General features: G+C 49.8%; 1 long non-coding RNA gene across 1 annotated transcript; it reads left to right on the top strand.

The window, feature by feature from the left end:
• The first annotated feature begins 551 nt into the window (after positions 1-551).
• On the top strand, positions 552-2553 carry LOC138917240 (uncharacterized). Its single transcript, XR_011424976.1, has 2 exons — positions 552-746; positions 2495-2553. It is a non-coding gene; the product is annotated as an uncharacterized lncRNA (long non-coding RNA).
• The last annotated feature ends 2925 nt before the right edge of the window (positions 2554-5478 follow it).

The following is a 5478-nucleotide window of genomic DNA, read 5'->3' as shown; positions in this document are numbered from 1 at the left end:
AGATCATGAGTTTGGAATCAGATGGCCTGGAATTTGTCTCCATTTATTAACTCTGTGACCCTGGATGAGTCACTAGACCTCTGTAAGTGTCAGTTTTTTCATCTGAAAAACGGGCTAATAGTATGGACCTCATTGGCTGTTGTGTGGATTAGATGAGGCAAGGCCTGTCCATGCACAGCGTTTGACACTCCATACCTGCAAGCTGAAATTATTCATAATAATCATGGCGGTAGCGACAAAACCAATCAAAGCATCTGGATGATCACAAAAAGCAAGGTGAACTTGGTCCTGTGAAGCATCAAGGATTGGCATCTGTGTGGTTGCCAAAAATCGGAAGGGGTGCCAAAAAGAGAGAGTGAGAGGGACTGAGCAGCTTGCTGACTAGCCTGGAAGACGGAGGGGTCGGATGTCAGGGTCCCCTAGCCTTGAGGCGGAATGTTCTGTGATTGATCCAGGTGGATGTCTCTAATCTCCGCCTCTTCTGTTCTCAGAGTTTTAGTGGGGACACCAAGTGCTGGGCAGTGACATAGATAGGACAAGTGTGACCCAAAAGAGGGCTGGAAGCCAATACTAGGAGAGAAAGCAAAGGAAGAGGGACAGCCTGGCACCAGGTACCCGAGCGTGTCTGCTCTTTGTCCCTATCGCCTGTCAGCTGGGAATTCTGCATGGGTGTGCCCAGCCCGGAGTGAAGACCCTGAGATAGATCAGCGTGGCCTCTGCCAACACCAGAGCATCTCAAGGGGGAGGTTTGTTTGGTTTTTTTGTTGGAAAGATTCGCCTTGAGCTAAGATCTGTTGCCAATCTTCCTCTCTCTTTTTTTTTTCCTCCCCAAAGCCCCAGTACACAGTTGGATATTCTAGTTGTAGGTCCTTCTAGTTCTTCTATGTGAGCTGCCATCACAGCATGGCTACTGATAGACAAGTGGTGTGGTTCCACACTTGGGAACCGAACCCAGGCCGCTGAAGTGGAGCGCACCAAACTTTAACTGCTAGCCAATCAGGGCTGGCTTGGGAGGCATTTTTAATGGTTTTATTGTCTTGATTAACAAAAAAGATTCTTGAACATTGCAAAAAAGTATATTAAAACAACGCAGAAGAAATATGAAAGTAAAAGAGAGTGATATGGACTTTTCAGGACACATATATACACACATACATATACATACATACCGTATGTATAAACTTTTTATTATGGAACTTTTCAAACACACACAAAAGTAGTACAAATAGCATGGCAAACCCCCATGTTCTCATGATCTGCCTTCAACACCTGGAGTTGAATGTGCATGAGAGTCCCAATTAACGCTATTAACATCTTTCCAATATGTTAATGAGTTCTGGTGACTCCATAATGCAAATGTGTTAAATCTCCTGATAGCCAGGCTCCAGGAAATTGCTTCATGCAATGAAACACTCCCCATCTCATTTCATCCCCCAACTGCCCTGAAGGAAGGAAGGAAGAGAAAAGTTAATTAACTTGCCCCCAAATCATACAGGAAGCTTGACTAGCACATGAAATGTAGGAGGTGTTCCATAGGAGTGGAAAACACAGTAATAATAGCAGAACAAGAGTTAATATTTATCGAGCACTTACTATGTGCTAGCAACTCTTCCGGCTGCTCTGAATTCTCACATCTTCGTCACTCTTTTACAAATGAGGAGATGTGACACTAAGAAGGTAGACCATTTGCCCAACTGCACAGTTATGTAGAGTCAGGGCAAGCACTTAGACCCAAGCCTCCTGACTTCTGAGCTTGTCTTTTTTTTTGAGGAAGATCAGCCCTGAGCTAACACCTGCTGCCAATCCTCCTCTTTTTGCTGAGGAAGACTGGCCCTGAGCTAATATCCGTGCCCATCTTCCCCCACTTTATATGTGGGACACCTGCCACAGCATGGCTTGACAAGTGGTGCCATGTCCGCACCCAGGATCCGAATCGGCGAACCTGCTTGGAGTGACCCAAGCGGAACATGCACATTTAACCACTGCGCCACTGGGCCGGCCCCGAGCTTGTCTTCTTAACCAGTATACCAGAGCGGTCCCGAATCAAGTGACCCCGAACTAAAGGCTGACACAGGGAAAATGATTGCTGCCAGGAAAGATGAGGCTGGAGAGGAAAGTCAGTCGTACTGAGCGCGGCTGTGGGACCAGGTACCATGCTAAACGTTTCCTGGTCATATCATAACCACCCTGACATCGAGCCCATAGACCTCACTAGGAGATAACACAGCATTCATCCTGAATGAGGAGCCATCCTGGTTTCCTCAGTGCCAGGCCTTGGGTGGAACTCAGTGTTTTGAAAAAATAAATACCCTATATGTAAATATTTATAGAAAAAAGCCAGGGAAAAGATCTGCCAAATATTAACAAGTGTGGGTCCTCAGCCACCCACAGTAGGATGGGGTCAGGTGGGTATGGAGAGTTTTCTTTTTTTTTTTTTTTGCTTATCTCAATTTTCTAATTTTTCTACAGTGAATATGAATTATTTGTGTTACAGAGAGCAAAGGAAGAAGGGGGAAGAGGAAAAAAGAAAAGAAGTAAACAAGACACTCTAAAGTGGCCTTCAGCTGTTTGCGGCTGGGGTGGGGATGTGGGCGGCAGGTGGAGAGGTCGGGAGCGTCCAGCAACATGAGATGGTTGCCCCGGGGACAGCGGGCACCACTGTCTCAGCTTAGGGCCCGACTGGCTTTAAAGGTCATGGTGTATGGGACTCCCACTCGGTCCTCACAGGACCCAGTGGCACTGAGAGAGCACAGCAAATCAGCTTGTGTAAAAATACGCCCTGCCACCCAGCTCTGGTGTCTGGGGGGCCTGGGGAGATGGAGGGGAAGCAGCCGCCTCCTGACACCTCCGGGCCCACACTCATTTGGCAGGATGGAGGCTGTTCGTTCTCAAATGCTGCATCTTTGGGATTAAAAATAACCCTCCCTCTGCTTGGCTGTGCTCTCCCTGCCCTGGGGGCAGAGATGTGTGATGCTCCCAGCTGGGGCGGTCTCAGCCTGGACAGCATTTTACCCACCACATTCCCCTGCCCAGCTTGCCACCCTCCATCACCAGCCCTTGATAAAAAGGCCAGGGGGGTGGGGGGGGGGGCAGTAAGGAATTTGTAGTGTCTACCAGGTAGGAAAGTTACAAAGCCTCGCTGGAACAGCAATGCTGATGCCACTAAAATAGCAACGGAGTGCTCTTAAGAGAAAGTGACAGGCCGTTTATCGAATGTGAGGCGTCACACGAATTAAGTTCTGCTGCAGCGTGAGGATTTGAAGGTGCCGCAAGGCCTGGCTTGCCCCCAGATAGCTATACAAGTTAAAAATTCCACATTAGGATATTCCTTTCAGACTAAAAAGTTGTGCCTTCAAAGTCCCCTGTTAAAATGTCTGGGAGCGTTGGCTCTGGTGATTAAAAGTAAGACTTTCTTAGGTGGATAGAGATCATTGCAATTTAAAAGTCTTAGAAATACAAGGCCTCACTTCTGTTCTGTTCCTTAGTGCTGTGGCTAGGATCCATAGGAGGATATAATGAGTCTCCTTCACAGAGGAGAAGACAGCCTCAGAGAGAGGACATCGGTTGTGGAGGTGCGGCTGTGATTCGAATCCATTGTTCCTCCATTATCACCAACCAATGGTCAGTGAGGTGCTCAGCTCCCCAGGACCCCGAGGAAGAGGGCAGGTGGGACAGAGCACGGATGACTGTTGGGAGAGAGAGCCCAATTCTGAACATCTGTAGGAGGGAGTTGGGGGGAGAGGGCTTGGAGGCCAACGACAGACCTCACCCCTTCACAGTTTTACTGGGGCCAACACTCTTCCGGACAATAGGGGAAATGGTGCTGGAGCTTACAGATCCTACATTCAGGATGACAAAAGGGATTCACCTGGAGCTCCAGCTGCAGCTGTTTTATGATGCTGCCTGAGGCCCTGTGCTGAGAAACATGGCATGATAGATTATTGATGTCTACCATTGGTGCCAGATTAGGGCATGATGAAACGTGTTTCCAGTGTTTGCCAGCCCTGCCCCGTCCCCATCTGGAACCCCACAGTAAGGGTAATGATGGGAGTGGCCACGCAGGGTCGGGGATGCGGGGAGCCACAGACCACAAAACCAGACGCTTCCTGCCTCGATGTCAACACAACTGCTCAGGCAGCTTGATGCCTCCAGCAGATGACGCAGAACCCAACACAGTCAACTTTCCCCTTGGACAATGAAGTCACGATACTTATCGGATGCCTACTGGAGGCCTGTGAGATAACTGGGAAATGCTTTAGAAGCGAGGTGTTACATCACTCCAAGAAAGCAGTCTGGACTCCGCACCATGCCCCTCTTTGCTCACTGATGTTTTCCCGAGTCAGTGTGAAGGAACGGGATGCACAAGATGGGTAGAGAGTGCCTCAAACCTTTAAGCCAAAGGAGCCCTTTGGGGCCAGCGGGAGGGCCCTGTGTGCTCTTGGGAGGTGGCACTCATGGCCCCTGAGAGTTTCTGGAAGGCTGGACAAGGAGAAAGAATTACTTTTATGTGGATAGCACGACTCCCATAGCCCCCAGAACTTGGAGTTCTCGTGGGAAAACCAGGGGCTTGAGTAGCAGGGTGAGTGGCCCAGTGGTCGCCTCCCTTATGCACTAATAACTGTCTTCCCGTGCATCCCCAGCAGGTCTGATTGCCTGCCCTCCTTCCCAGCAGGGCCTCCTGTGACTCAGAAAGACTTCTTTGCCTCTCTCGCTCTCCTAGCACACCCCACTCAGGCTAATTCCAAACTTCACCTTTCTCTAGTCTCCAAACTCACTCCCTGGTGCCCTTAATTTGATGATCTCAGCTCCTTTTTTATTGTAAAGACAAAGCCAGAACCCACGCGGCTTTCCTCTTTGCCTCTAAATATGTCTCTACATCCATCTCCCTAATCCTGCTACTGCTGTGGAAAGTTTGTCCTCTCTTTTCCAAGAAAAGCCCCCCACCTGTATCCTCCACCCCATCTAGCTGCTGTTCCCTCCTCCAGGATTTTCCAGCTCTTTCTCCAGGAACACTGTCCTGCTTCGGAGAGTGCCCCTGACTGGCTGACACAGTGCTTTGCACCTGGGGCCTTTGGGGCCACCTGCCAATGCCTCCCTTCCCTTCACTGCCAAATACAGTGCGTCTCTGGCTTCTTAGGTGGGTGGGTGGGTTGATTAATTGATTGATTGCAGCAAAAGCAGCCTCAGGCTCCCACCCCCACAGGCCTTACTGTGCCTTTGGGCCCCAGCACAAAGGGTTCCTTATCGCAGAGCCCTGGACTCTGGCCAGCCCTGGAGCCTCTTCCCTCCAGCCCACAGATTGCTCACCTGCCTCTTCCCCAAGGTTCCCATGCCCCACCTGACCTCAGGCGCCAGGTGTTCCCTGAATTCTGAGCATGACTCACCTCAGAACAGACAGCTCCATCACTCCACACTGAGGGACACCAGCTTGTCACAAAACCTCTGTTTCCTGTGTCAAGTGGTGATAGTAATACCTGC

Source organism: Equus caballus, chromosome 1, assembly GCF_041296265.1.
Source record: "Equus caballus isolate H_3958 breed thoroughbred chromosome 1, TB-T2T, whole genome shotgun sequence".
NCBI lineage: Eukaryota > Metazoa > Chordata > Mammalia > Perissodactyla > Equidae > Equus > Equus caballus.
This window is presented reverse-complemented; position numbering and strand designations above follow the sequence as displayed.